The sequence below is a fragment of the Embiotoca jacksoni genome, unplaced genomic scaffold, assembly GCF_022577435.1.
Source record: "Embiotoca jacksoni isolate LCO1_2020_lvr unplaced genomic scaffold, fEmbJac1.0.p SCAF_8, whole genome shotgun sequence".
NCBI classification, from domain to species: Eukaryota; Metazoa; Chordata; class Actinopteri; family Embiotocidae; genus Embiotoca; species Embiotoca jacksoni.
Genome location: NW_027185436.1, coordinates 11,976,305 through 11,991,880, shown reverse-complemented (window position 1 = coordinate 11,991,880; position 15,576 = coordinate 11,976,305). Strand labels below are relative to the sequence as shown.

The 15,576-nt window shown below is 40.9% G+C and overlaps 1 protein-coding gene across 6 annotated transcripts in view; it reads right to left on the bottom strand.

Annotated features, from left to right (window-relative positions):
* The window catches only part of LOC138191789 (membrane-associated phosphatidylinositol transfer protein 2-like), a 42,143-nt gene extending 28,839 nt beyond the window's left edge, over nt 1-13,304 (bottom strand). For 3 of the 6 annotated variants that reach the window (XM_069138793.1, XM_069138791.1, XM_069138790.1), the window contains exon 1: nt 12,699-13,301. The gene's annotated coding sequence lies outside the window, so the exon portion shown is untranslated. Of the gene's footprint in view, nt 1-12,698 lie in introns of all 6 variants that reach the window. The other 3 variants (XM_069138796.1, XM_069138794.1, XM_069138795.1) reach the window with 3 other exon arrangements.
* Nucleotides 13,305-15,576: the final 2,272 nt, after the last annotated feature.

The window sequence follows — 15,576 nt, the reverse complement described above, 5'->3', positions numbered from 1 at the left end:
AAGCACTCTCACATACAAAGTTTAAAAATAGCCTGGTCACAATAATCTAAGCATACGCAAGCGGAGTGCTTGACGTTGTTTGTTCAGAGAATATGCCCATTTCCATCTAAAAATACAGTCTCTGCCCCCCTGTAGGCCGTGACGCAATAGTAGCACACGCCAATGCACAGCGCTCATCACAAAGCAGCCTCCAATGTTCCTGCTCCTGTTTTGACAAAACTGAAGGCAGTGATGGGTCTGTGTTTCATACCTCTTCCCACCACTGTTTCTGTATCCTGTGTGGCCAGCTGTGGAAAGACCGTACACCTGGTGGCGTTTAATGCTACTTCTAAAGAGCTGTGTGATGAGCCATCAGAGGTACTGAACAACAACCCCTCAGGCAAGAGTATAAGTGTTTAAAATCACATTGTTCACTTTCAACACTGAAATAGACACTAAACATCAGCTGGAAACTTCTTCAAGGCACTGCACGCACATCAATCTAGTGGACCTTTACAGATCACATGATGTGTCACGCCACAGGAGCCATGAAGACGATTCCTGTAAACACAGTCACATCTGTGTGACTGCATGAGTAGTCATAAACAAACAAGCACTCAGAGATGTGCACATCTGCTGACATAAACTGATGAAACCGTGCCACTCCAGGCTGTACTTTGCTACAGTAATGCAAAGTGTCATTACTAAATCTGTCGGTAGATGCAACATAATAGATTAGGATTGAAAGCCATACGCACAGAAGATAGGTTGACCTCAGGACAGAGTGCAACAACTGGGTGTTGCTGCTGAACAGTAGTAGTTGTGGTTGACTCACAGGAAGATTTTCTATGAGGCCACGGTGGTGCTGCTCATTTAAATTTAGCTATGTTTTACAGAATACCATACTGAGTTGGAGCACCAGCAAAGGCAGTGAATCCTAGAGGAGGTGTGTGTGTGTGTGTGTGTGTGTGTGTGTGTGTGTGTGTGTGTGTGTGTGTGTGTGTGTGTGTGTGTGTGTGTGTGTGTGTGTGTGTGTGTGTGTATGATAGAGTGGGGGTGGAGGTTCCCTCATGACTGAACCAGAGGCAAGACCCCTTTAAAATACAAGTGGAAAATATTAGCCCTGGACTGCCTAAAATACCATAGATCAGTTTCACAGTGTTGCCTTGATATTGCAGAGACAACTTCAGCTATGACAACCGCTGCCAACACAGCCTCAGCCTGCGATGAGAACCCTTGATTGAGTTGATGGGCTTACCCACCAATCCTGTTAAAATGTCAAAAGGCTTAAGACAATGCTGTTTTTGTTAGGCTGTGTGCCTAGAGCGAGCGAGTTTGCCATCCACCTGCAATGGCCAAAGAGGCCATGAAGCATATTTCAAATAACATCAGACAAAATCCTAATCTCAGACCATATTATACTGAGATTAGACTTCTCTCGCCAGCGGAGAGTCTAATAAGGGCAAAAGAGGGGAATATTCATTGGGGGTATAAGTCAGTTACAAAACTGAATTTACACCCTGAAAAGTCGACCCCATTTAGGGATTCATAAAACATTTGATGTGCAGACTTGCCTCTAGACTGACTACTTTTATCCTCATCAATAGATTTACCTGTATTATATAACATTTTATCCTATTATCTAATTATTTAACCCTTTTATATACGCCATGGGATACAGGCGAGAGTATTGCTTTACAGTATACAGGTGCAGTTGGGGTGGACATAGGCCATGTTTTACTTTGCTTGGTTTTAATAAAGCACCAAAGGGAAGAGCAAACAGTTACCGCCTCTCCATATTTACCAAGTGGTGAAAAGTTTTTGTATACTACACCACAATGCACAGCTCAAAGAGAGGAGGCGCATGAGAGGGGAAGACATTTGGAGTGATCCATTATTTAGCTCTGACTTATTATAAACGAGGGCTGAGCTAATAAAACAGACAAATGAAGCTGCAACATAATGAGCTCTTCAAACATGAGAGCACAACAAAAAAAAAACAGACAAAGACATAAGTAACCACCTTCACTAGCAGTGCCATGAACTGACAAAGCACCATGGTCGTGTAAAATGTAGGGGATAAATACTGGTGCGTCATCTTTTTCCTACATAGTAAATACAGTAAGCTCCAATGATGTGCCCTGTAACATGGCCAGCACTCTTCCCCTCCCTCAGGCCCATGCTCCACAGGCTACGCAGGTGGGATGCGCAACCTGCCCTTGTTCTTTACTCATCATCGCAGTACAACGGGAAAGCTAAAAATACTTAACACCCGGTGAGCATCTCCTCCGTTGTTCCTCCTCCTTCTCCTCTTCCTCCTACAGTAGCCCTGCAAGTAAGAACTGTTTCCAAAAACGATCCTACACGGGGAGGGGATGAACAGGAACAACCCCCAAGCTCTCTCTCTCTCACACACACACACACACACACACACACACACACACACACACACACACACACACACACACACACACACACACACACACACACACACACAGGGGAGCGTGGTGTTGTGAGAGAAGCTGAACACTTTGATTACTACAGAGAAAAAGATTAATTTAACTTAATCACCCTCTAACTATGAGTTTTGATCTGATATACTTGACAGTATGGTGGATGTCAAAGGATGTCACAACTACTCATTTACTGCTTGAAAATGTAACATGGAGCAATATACGCCCCTTGAAGAAAGCCACACCTGAAATATCAGCTATTTTTGTCCTTTCTAACTAGCAAATACATAGTTAGACTAATAGTTGCACAAAATCTCAAAATGAACATGAATTCCATCCAAGACAGATCGGTAAACCTCTCTAAGTCACACTAAGGCCCTGAACCAGTGGAAAATTAGTCAAGTTTAAGTTTTTGATGCCCCAACAGCATGTAATTAAAATTCTACATAAATAAATCTGGTGCCTAGTGACTGCTGAGAACTTTAAGCTGCTTTAATAATTGGAGCCATTGTTTCCTTACGCCTCAGTGGCGCTCATCAGCCCACAATTTTCCAAAATGGGCCCGTTACATACCAACTCTATCTCTAATCAACACCACACTGAGCTCTGAAATCCAGAATTAGATGACCTTATATGCAAATTACACTTGGAATAATCAGTTACATGCCAAGGTTAAATGAGGATCTCCCCTCGCTGCCATTCTCTCCGAGCGCTCAGACAGCCTAAATCAACTGCGTAGAGAGCAGTCTTATGTAACTCAGGCATATACCGAAAAGGAAAGCATCGCCACCCTATTTTGTCCTTTCCATTAACTGATACATGCAGCCTGCAGACCACAGGATAGGAAAGGCTTTTGTATATTTAGACACTCTCTCCCAAACATTCCCATCAGGCCCTCTGTGAGTGTTTGGCAGCAATAAGATGCTGATTCAAATTAAGGCACTCTTGCTAATGTGGAGCCTATTGCTGTGTACTTGCTCACCACCGACAGCACAAAAAGCTTGACACAAAGACTCGAATGAATGACAACAAATGGATTTCCACTATTGCCGGCGCTGGAAATCTCTCACAATAGTGGAAAGTAGCTTTGATTATATGAAATACGACAGTGATGTAGCTGAGATTCATTATTGCAGAGGGACGACACTTACATTATAAGTGCATGGCAGAATCCAGCCGGATTCACATGCAGCAGAGATTCAAACTGCATGATTTGACTGACAATCAACCAATCTGTAAAAACTCAAAGGGAGGGTAGAGTGAATGTTTGATATGAAAAGTTTAAATAGGTGTTGGAAGTAAAATGAAAAAATGTTGTGCTGTTGGCATGATACTTTTCTAACATCTGAATCTAGATATGGATCCTTCCTTACAGAAAACTGGCTCACACAAAAACATAAAACAAACTTCTCAAGTGTCACATGTCTGTTTATTAGCACATTTTAGCAAATAGGGGCAATTTTGCAGTCGCTGTAAAAAATACAGTAGAAGCATATGAAGTTGAAAAGTTAATGCCTTCCTTGCTAACCTTTGTGCCCTCTCTAGAGTAAATCTTTAGTTTCTCACGTTAAAAAAAACTTCAACATCCTTCTCATAACTGGCAATGCAACTTATTTTTTAAAATAATATAATTACTACGATATATTAATAACCAACAGAAATTAAATGGATTATAGCTACTCCACAAAACTTGTGAAGAATAAGGTTTCGCCTTAGGCCAGAATGTATTCCCTTTCCTGCCCCTTTATCCTCTCCATCATTGCTTGAACAGGGGGGTTACCATGGAGACACAGCGGGCCCTTTCCTTATTGGTTGCCAAGATGAAGTCAGAGTGACGAGGAAAGTGGAGACCAGGCGCTGCCGAGGCTGATACTTCTTTCTCCTGTTTCTCCTGTCTTCACTTTCACTTTAGTCAGTCTCTGTTCCTCCCAACCGCACCTCATTTCCATAGCAGTCTTTCTGTTTTCCACCACAGGAGCTGCCAGCAACAATCACCAAATGTAACAATAATTGCTACTGCAACACATGGAGGACATTTTATGACAGAATGCAGATTTGGGATAAATACAACTGTTTGGGCATTTAAAAGTACATTGTCTCTTCTGTTAATACCGTATCACATCGACGGTTAAAAAATTCCCCGAAGCCCCCGAAGCTCTCTCTTCGGCTTTAATATTGACCTACCATGCCACGTGGTGAGTTAGAAGAATGTGCAGAAGGGTACAGGAGAAAACTAAAATAATTTTAGTTGCTGAGAATAAAGTGGATCTGAAAACTTTGGTGTGAATTGAGGTCAGAAAAATTTAATAATATGCAAGCACTAGGCAAAAAGTGTAATCACAAAACAATGACAAACTAGGGGGAGCATGAAGCTGAAATGGCGTTTCATCTGTGTATCTATGTGACAGACTGATTTTGAAATGTTATGGCATATTACCCCTTCACAAGTACAGTAATATAAAACTAACCTCTTAGTCAACTGACTACCAAAGACCAGGATATTCATAATAAGAAGAACGACTGATCTGCATCGGTCTCAGCTGATGCTTTTGTACTGTTGTGTTCAGTTTTTAGTTTCTGGTTTAAAGAAATCAGAATCTCTGAATTGTAAGTTTAGTAAATAGGCCTATTCATTACGAGGACAGCATCAAAGCACATTAACAGTCCAAAAGCTGAGACTGTCTGCTGCCCTTTGGTGAAATACCTGAAACCCTTTTGTGCAGCACAAATAATACAGCCTTCCCAAAAGTGTTCAACCCACTGACCAAAGAGTGAAGCTTTCTCTCATACTGACCATAAAAGGCCATTTTCAAAGATGCTCCTGGTCCTATGACTTCCACTAACATTTCAATGGGCTCTGGGGCCAGGTTTCCAGTCTTGTGGAAAACCAGGCCTCGAGATTCTTTTTTCAGAGCCAGCACCTATAAAAACCAGAAACTCTCAATCTTATACAATAAAGGATTCTGACGTCTCTGTCTCACACACAGACGCACCGCTCTGAACAGAGACATGAGGCTTTGTCTGCCACATCGAAGCAAAGAATGGGCAGTGCAGAGAGACCTCAAAATAAAAGCCTGTAAAGTGGGAGTAAAAAAGGGAAAGAGGTGAGAGGAAGTGAGGAGAGGGAGCCAGTGTCTGAAGGAGGTTATTTTTAGGTTCAGAGAAATCAGGTGTCTGTGTCCAGTGGAAAAGAAAGGAGAGCGTGGGTAAAATGACATGAAGCAGTGTTGTCGCTTTCATTTTACATGATCCATGAGACTTAGAGCGCTGCCAGGGTTGGGGGTAGGACAAGAGCAACACACATAAACACATATTAAATAGCATATGGAGTATGTTCCATACTTATGTAAAAGCTGTAGCGATAAATAAAACATACCTTGAATAAAGCTGTGATTTATAGACGGTCAGTGTCTCCCTCACAATTGAAGTGGATGCTTAGAAAAAACGACCAGGAAGAGCTCCACTAACCCGCACTTTCTTCAATAACTGGGTGGTGCAAACAGCATTTCTAAGTCACAGCAGACTATGATCCTTGCAGATTAGATTATCTAGCACATCGACTTTGCCTCGCAGAAGCAGATCTTTCTGCTTTAGAGTCAAGAGGTTTCATGGTAAAGAGAGGGTGTGTGTCAGACTGCCTTGATTTCACTTCATCCACAGGCCTTATGAATATCATGACAAAAAAAACCTTCCTTGACAGTATGCCCATAACAGACTTGATTCCTCCTCCATACAATGAAACTCAAGAAAGGACACAGGAAGGCGGACGACTGCAATAAAAAAAACTTTAAAAAAAACTCAGCTCTTCTTTGGAGTCCACCCATGTTGCCAGAAAACCAGGTGTCCAAGGGGAAGGGGGACATAGAGCAGACCCCGCATAACACGTTTACCTTTGTTTCATTTCCCAGACAACGCCACTGTATGAGCATTAGCAATGATGTGCCATTCATCAGCTGGCTCATCAGGGATGCGTGGGGACAGGTTGTACCCCTGTTGTCCCTGTCAACAGCTCAACACCAGCATTCGCATCACCTGCTTTGTTCAAGGGAGCTGAGGTTGGGGGAGAAGGACAGAGTCTGTGCAGCTCGAGGGGCAGGAAAAACACAATGTTCCATTCGGTGCTTGTCTGGCACCCAGGTGCAAAACAGAAGCTCATCTGAAGTACTGTCATGATGTCTGATTGCCGGCTCAAGATCAATTAAAAGAAAAATTAGACCTTCAGATAACCAGCCAGCTGCCATTTTGTCCCTATACTCTCCTAAGAGGACATTGTAAATTGTAAGCAAAGCTTTTCAGGACTGCTTCAAATACCTCTTGGTGTCCAAACAATAAAAAAAGGCCCCGATAAACAGTGTTTGGTTTCCACAAAGATTTTCATAAATGCTGGTGAAGAAACCTGATGATGTCTGACATTCTACCCAATATTTCAGTGAAATAAGACAAGACTGGATCATTCAGCACGTCATGTCAGTATTATTAATATAGCCAAAAAATGCTAAATTTTCTCAAGTGAGTTGGGCTTTATAAGGATAGGATACAACACTTGTTATCTTTAATCCATGATCAGCACGTGCCCCTCTGTTGCATTACTTTTGTGTTTCAACTACCTTGAGTCCAGCAATCAAGTTCAAATGTGACATAGATGCAAAGACAGATCAGTTCTGCCTCATTCTTTAAGTATGTCACAGATGCAGCAAAAGTAATTTTTGTTTTTGCACACTACCACAATCAGTGGCTGAAAAAAGACATCCATATGATGAGGAGACTGGAGGTCGGAGAATATCAGAAAATGTATCAGCCCCAAAAAAGTTTAAAGATGCTGGTATTTATAAATGTTGTCTTAAATATTAAAATGGAAGGTGACAATTCCTGTGAGGACATACTTCAAATATGTAATTTTTTCTAAATTTGCAATACCGTCGGACACAAGTAGTTTCCCTTTTACAAATTCCCCAAAAAAGCTTAGAACCTGGTGTTGTGCAGTGTAAGCCGTGGTGTGTATGCAGTCTCTTGAATAAACAAACACGATGTAACATTCTTCATCTATCAATCATCTTTATCTAATTCCAATGGGCATGTTTGGCTGATCAGGAAATGTTTCAACTGAATGCCGGGAACCCAGAAAACATGTAAAAGGAAATTACCAGCATAAAAACAATTACTTCAACCATTAAGCTTTGTAACTGTTGAAATTGGATTAAGTCACTAAAAGCACTGTATTATGTTCACATTTATCAGAATTCCCCATATCTGAAAGAACAACTTTCAAGACCTGGTTAACTAATGCCACTTCCTGTACCAGTGCTGCTAGCCACACAATAAATAAAGAATATTTGATTAAAAAAAAAAAAAAACCTCTTTGATCAGACACTTTAAAAGTTCTTCACAGAAAATGCACTCACAAAGAGTGAAAACCCCCTCCGGTGCTGTCAGTGCCCATAAAAATCAGTCTTTCCTGGCTGTCAGAGAAAGGATGTGAAGATGTATACAGAAGTTATGAGCTGAGGGAAAAATAATTTACACTAAAAAGGTCAGCGATAGCATGAAAGATTTGTTGGGAATCTTGTTTAACAGCTTTAGTGTCTTTCTATGAGCTTATTTAACAAATTGAATTCACACATTACATGCCTAGCTGTAGAATTAATTGAGTTTTCTAATATCCTAACAGAGCAATCACAGGAAGCCAACTAACGCAGTCATATGAACAATTAACCAACTCAACATCCAACAAATGAGCCCCAGAGAGATTATGGGCTGCATGTTTGTCCATTTTATAGACAGAACAGAATAAAATAAAGAACAAAGCGAGGAATCTATAATAAAAAAATAAAAAAATTGCTCTGTTTAACAGCTGTTCAGCCGTCACTATCCACTGCACCTCATCAGCTAGTCTTAGAGATTATACTGCTACCTTGTCTCTGGTGGGTGTGACAGTGATTGTGTTATATGGTGGGTGGAATAATATAGATGCAGGAAATCAGCATGCAAAAGACTTACAAAATAGTCCACAGTCTGGTCAACATAAAGAGCGTAGTCTATCCCTCTTCTCTGCTTAAATAACCTAATTGTATTAAATGTTATGAAGAAATTACACACAGCAACACCAGTATTACACAACAATTCAGTAGGCTTTTACAAAATCAAAAGAGGTGGAGCAAAAGGGTAGAGTAAATGTCAGGTTACCACACAAGCAAGCAAAATAATTTATGGGTATATTTGACATATATATTTGCAGAGCAACACCGACAGTTGATCTGAATCCTCTACCAGCATTAACACAGATCAATTACATACTCATTTTACTCTTTGTACCTGGTGTTTCTTTCCTCTTCCTGTGCGAGCAATCTCATCTGAACATCAGCTCACATAGTACACACATGGAACCAAAAGCTGTGGTGAGCAGCTCCATACGTCATTCAAACTTTGACTGGCAGGAAGTGCGTCTTGGCTTTTTCCCCTCGACAAAAATTTGATTCAACGGCTGTGTGCTTATTTGTCACTTCTGTTCTTATAGGAGACAGAATTATTATGCTGTAATACAATAAACAAACTCAGAGGTATTGTAGGAATAAAGACGATCTGTCATATGTGAGGATACAAAAGACAGATATCACACAGCGTTATGAATACTCGAACAAGGCTGGGACACACACTCAAAAGCTACAGGTTCCTCTGTCAGGAATTTTCCACTTCAGCGTCATTCAGAAATACAGCATGTATTTAAAGCATTTTGCTCCAGACCATCAGAAGGCTGTCGGGTACTCCCGTAACTGTATAACATTAGTGGAGTGGTGAGTAATTTCAATCTTGGGAAAGAGACCTCTTTGACACGAATGAGCAAACATTAGCACAGTATCTGAATGCAGTCAGAAATTATTATCCTCATTCATCAAAAAGCTCTTCGTACTGTCTCCACTGTGCTTGCAAAAAAAAAAAGGAACTGCTTTAACTAAAATTCGTGAACAGTGAACAAAAGGCTGCCTCCAAAAATCACAACTGTACAGACAATAAGCTGATTCATAATTTCCTCCATTCTTTCTCCTACAGTGGTGACATACTGTGTTTGTTTGTCTGATGTATTGTATTCAAGAAAGGCACCTGAGAGTTAAAGAGGTTTCAATTTCTCTACTAGTGTAATATTCCTCCCTTCCTTGTAGATGCTTAAAAACATAATAAAAAAAAACAAACATATTAGTACTTTGTCTCCTCAAAATACTTTGAAACAGAATAAAATTACTAATTAAAATAAATAAAAAAATATGTACAAGTCCATGTATGGAAATCCTCAAAGGACCAAACAAGAGAACCATTAAATTCGATCAATTTCAAGTCTTGTCTGTGTCAAACTCTAGTAAGACTACAGCCGCATAGAATTTTGCAATGCTGAAGCCACAAAAAGAAATAACCCATACAATATTTATACTGAATGAATATTTGAATTCTGTTAAAATGACTTGGTTACTTCAAAAAAGTATTTGTGGAATGAGATCCTGCAGAGCCGTTTTCTGGGGGAGGGACATCACAGATTCTAACTATATTCAACATGGTGTAACTTAAAATGACGATAGTACAGGCAATCCCTCTCAATATGGTGAGAGGGATATGACATGTTTAAAACTATCCAACGGCATGGCCTAACCCGAATAACAGCCGTCAAAGATGTACAAATATATTTCTAATGTATATTTATGTACGAGGATTGAGACTAATGTGAAATCGTCACGTTTTCATGTGCTGTCTTAAAATCTGTCTGCCCCTTCCTGCATGTCTGCAATGCTGCAGAACTTACTTGAGGGAACTACCCACAATTCCAAGTTTTCCGATTGGGAAGAATGTCGATGAAAAGAGGAGTGATAATAAAACAGGGAAAGTGTACATTGCAGCAAGACGTCTGTGCAGGTCTTTCCTTTGTAATTTAATTCTGAAAACAAACATATTTCATTAAAGGCCATTCAATATAAAAACATGCATTTCACAGGCTGCAGAAATGCTTCTACCAGAGTAAAATGTAATATGACTCTACTGTTAAACACATATTTTCACTGAGCAGACACGTAATGTCAATTAAATTCTCAGAGTTAATTACTGTAGGCTGGACATTGGCAAATCCAAACTACATGAACAAACTTCAATATGAAATACCGCAAACACTCTTGACACAGACTATCTAACAGAATACTCAGTTGCAATTTCAAATCTTGCCTTCAATGGAAAAAAACGGTGGAGTAACAAGAGGCACAGATCTCTCTGAAGTTTGAAAGTCACCATGGAGATTTTCAAATTTGCATGGCCAACACAGCCCCGGCCATGTACCACATATGTGTATTTGTGTGAGTGTGTCTGTTGGGGGCAGGGAAGGAAGTCCGTCCTAAAAAAAACCTGAACAATATCTTGACGAATTGCCGTGTTCACAGCAGATCATAATGATATCATAAAGATTATATATTACTGGTCAAGAAGGTGGTCACATGAGCAGGATGTGAATTCTGGGTCATCATGAGAGATGCCGTAATCGAGGGCCTTCACTTCAAACACTCTGCCTTTAATCATCAGAGTAGCACTTCAGTAGCTGAAGACCAGGCAGCAACATCAGCAGACTGTGTTTATGGTATACTTCCTCATAACACAAATGAAGGGCATGTACACATATCGTGCAAGTCACCACCAGCTTTTGCAAGTTATAATCAGCAACAAGAGCAGTGATGCCTGTCTCAGATAAAAATTTTTTTTAAAAAAACACGAGGAAATGTTTTAGATCAGAGCGAATGATGCGGAGCTTGTTCCACAAACCTCACAACTATTATAGCTTCAAGCAGGCGCCATGCAGGTTTTAACATGTCAAAGCAGGGTTAGGGTTATTATAGTAGTACTGGACCAGAAAACATCTATCTCAGTATGTGTCCTGTGTTTCTTTCTCTGCCAATATACTCCAAGTGCAAGCTGGATCTTGCTCTTCTAAAGCTGGGCACTGATCTCAGTTTAGTAACATGGATAAATCTCAAAATGACATACAATGATGTTGGACATAAATGAGGGGGTCACAGTGGAGGGGAGGTGCAGCAGCTCCTGCCTGACCTCATAGCGGAGCCATCATCTGGACAACAGATGCCACAGCCCAGTCAGCACTGCCTTGGTGACTCACCCAGGCCCTGCTGAGTCAAGTGAAGTGACTCTTGATGCTGAAACTCATAAAGTCATATTGAACCAGAAACAGGCTTCGGGTGTACAAAAACAAGCGTGTGGTGTGGCTTGCAGGTTTTTTTTAGTGATGTCAAAAACAAGCCAACTGGAATCCATGTGAGATTTGAGCTCTCTTTATTTCTCAGCAAACCTGCTGACAGGTTAGTTAAAGATTCTGTAATTTTCAACAGGGTCTTACAAAAATTATCACACCTGGGTGTCACTAGAAAATGCCTCTAAGAAGAACAAGCACCAAAGGAGAAAGATCATGAAGCATGTCCAGTATGGGTGGAGGGGGGAAAAAAAATCTATAAAGTGTAGTAAAGCAATGTTTATTATATGGCTTCATGGACATCAAATATTGATGTTTTATTAAATTAGTAAACAAATTAATTTGTTGGATGCATGTGACATTTACGTTTTTTAGTACAATGTCACTTGGTCTGTCTACTTGACAATCCCATCTTGTTGCAATGAAATTAATTAAAGTGGGATGAATAGATTGAAAACTAGTTTATTATATAAAACCGACGTTGATGCAAATGTTCCTTTAGGTACATCATTTATAGTTGAAATAAAGTAATGAAATTGCAACATATGTTAGCGCAATGCTCATCATATTGCAATAATATTTAGAATCGCCAAAACATGATATCATGACTCAAGTATAATATCGTATCATAGGGCCTCTGGTGATTCTCAACGCCAAGGTCTGGCGACGACTATTTGAATGTGTGATTAAAATAGATGCAGTGTGCGATAACATCAGCACAGAGTTACAGTCAGGAGGAAAATTTCGTCAACTGTAATGAGCCTGCCTGTGTGCAGCAACAGGGCCACGGCATGGGGGCAGACGAATATTCTGCACTTCTTATGCCCAAAGGAGGAATGCAAAGTTAAGTCTAAACACATTTAATGGCGACTTATGACAGCACGTGTTATTAAGAAACCTTGTAAAATAAAGATTTACCATCCCAGAGAGGGATAATCACATTTGAACTGAAGTAAACCCACCTGCGGTTAGTTACCTAGCAACATGGCAGCACGGTAATGACAAATTGACGGCTTGCAATGCTCTTCACATACCTGGACCCGATGCAACCACGGTGATGCACCTCTTGTCTTCGCCACACTCCAGCACGCAGTAATTCAAAGTTCACCAGCCTTTCTCCAGGTCTATTAGGGGTGGGTCACTACTTCCTCCAGTACAAGGGGTCTTCTTCAGCACGACTCCGACTAGATGGGGTCTGGAAACGATGCCATGACTGACAAACGCATCGAAAAGTCACAGACTGGTTCCCTTTACGTCGCCGTCTGTTTGGCCCTTCGGCAGAGGAAGGGGTGCGACATGTAAGGATGACACGGAGAGAAACATCATCGACTCGGTGGGGGGTGGGTTACATGATATCAACCGCCGTTTCTGCCCATGTTTACAAAATCTGGCCGCATCATTGCTGCCGGAGATCCTCCACGCTGGATTTCCTAGATCGACAGGAAAAGGCCAAAGTAGCTATGGTAACGTTAAAATGTCCTTGAATATCCGCGCAACCCTCGCATGAGTTGGCGGTTGGGCTTGTCCTGCGGCCAGGGGACGGAATAATCGGTCCTGAGCTCAGCCCGGCAGCCGCTGCCTCCGTCCGGAGAACCGGGAAGAGTGAAGAGGGGTCAGACGAAGAGCTCTTGCCATCGTAAATTGTTACTCCTCAAGTCTGAACCGTTGCAAGACTTCAGTCCTTTCAAGTACGACAAATAATTCTGACAAGTTCACCCGAGTACAACGAGGCTTCCGGTACACTCTTCAAAATAAAAGTCGAATTTACCGCGTATATGGCGTCTTGACGTTTCAACTGTTGAAATGTGTAATACGCTGAAAAACTGTTGGCCCCATGTGTTAACAAACATTACTCTCATTCGAAACCTTATTTGGACGTTATTCACAGGAAAGGAGCACTAACACTGTTGTGACTTTGCTTCTGAAAGATTAGTCTCACAACTTCCGGTGTTGGTATTTTCCTCTGCTGGCTAAACGATGACAATTCGGCTGAGCCATTTTGGTAACAGGGCGCCCCCTGCTGGCAATTCTGCATATGGTCGAAACTGTTAGAACGAGTGGTTACGTATTTCCGCAGACAAACATGCAAAGTGAAAAACATTTACAGCAGTCAGTGTCCATACAGCAAAAGACAAACCCATTTATATCTTCACATTTGTAATTTATTTAGGGACATCTGTTTTTGATGTGTGTTTACTATAATATGTATTGCTTAATTAATAGTGAAGTGAAATAGAAAACGTGTTTTTTTTAAATATTGGTGTTGGGAACCTTAAAAACATCATAGACTGGCTGTAATAGCACTTTTTTTTTATTTACCAAAAGGGCAGTAGTCGATGACTTTGTGGAGTGGGCTGGTGGAAATCACCTGCTTCACCGTGGCCAAGACCAGAGAGTTGGTGGTCGACTTCAGGAGGAAGACGACGGCTCCACAACCGCTGAGTGTTCTGGGAGAGGATGTGGACATGGTGGAGGAGTACAAGTACCTGGGTGTCTCCATCGACAACAGACTGACCTGGAAGATCAACATCAACGCTGTCTGCAAGAAGGGGATGTTGGAGATGTTCTACCAGTCTGTTGTGGCCAGTGAACTGTACTTCTCCGTAGTCTGCTGGGGGGGCAGCATTGGAGCCGGTGACACCAACAGACTTAATTAACTGGTTAAAAAGGCCCGGCTCCATAATTGGCTGCAAACTGGACAGTCTGGAAAAGGTGGTGGAGAGGAGGACACTGAACAAACTGTTATCCATATTGGATCATCCTGACCACCCTCTCCACCACCTACTGCAGGGACAGCGGAGCACTTTCTCCTCCAGCTCTGCTACCACAAGGACTGATACAGGAGATCATTCCTGCCCACTGCAATCAGACTGTTCAATAGCTCACCTCTGGCTAAATCCGTCACACGTCAACAACACCAACACCGTTGCACTGTTGTTTAGTTTAATTTAATATCATTCTATTTTTATTTGGATATAATGTGCATTTTTTTTATATTTAATATTTTTCACTACCTCTATTTTTAATTCTGTCATTTGTACCTGCATATGTTGCTGTAGAGAAAAAAATGTCCCCTTGAGGGATTAATATAAAATAAAAGTATCTATCATGTACAGGAATCATGTAGGCATCATAGGCAGGCAGGCAGGCAGGCAGGAAGACACTGGACATCACTGGAATTTAGTCTTTTAGATCCACATAAGAATGACATAGTCAAGGTTAAACTTTTCCAACATTAGGGTCACACCACATGAGCACGAAACACGTAGTTCAAGTAATTAGAAATAATACACCTCCCCCACCAGTAATATCAGAGTCATGTCACCACAGGTCATCAGAGATTGCCTTTTCCCTGTGACCTACATAGTTTACTGATTTATTAATTATAGTCATTGTCAAGGGAGAGAACAGGAAGCATTACATCAAAGTCCATTTTACTCTCCATATGAAAAATTGTTCAAAACTATTGTATTTATACCTTCAAATGGCTGTCAGCAGTTTATTACATGGATTAGACCTTTGTTTGAAGCAGAAAGAACTCCTTCCACAAGTGTTTGGTACTCCTTGCAGTGATCGACGTCTGCCAGTGACAAACATTGTTGTTTAAATTTAACAGCAATGTCTTATGTAAAACAATGCAAATCAATGCAAAATACAATGTATTATGTACCATGTAAGGTGAATGATAAAATAAAGATAACTCATTTATACCACAGTCAACTGAAGTGGTAATTATTAGGCTATAATTTAATCCCATCATACTTTTGTTGATGTTATACTTAGGGTGAAAAGGAGGGTTCTTATTACGATTTCAGAATCAAACCAAAAATGTCTCATTATAAAACACGTTTCCCTGTGAACTTGAAACGTGCCTGTACAGTTTAGTTCATGGACACTGGAGGGTGTGGTCAG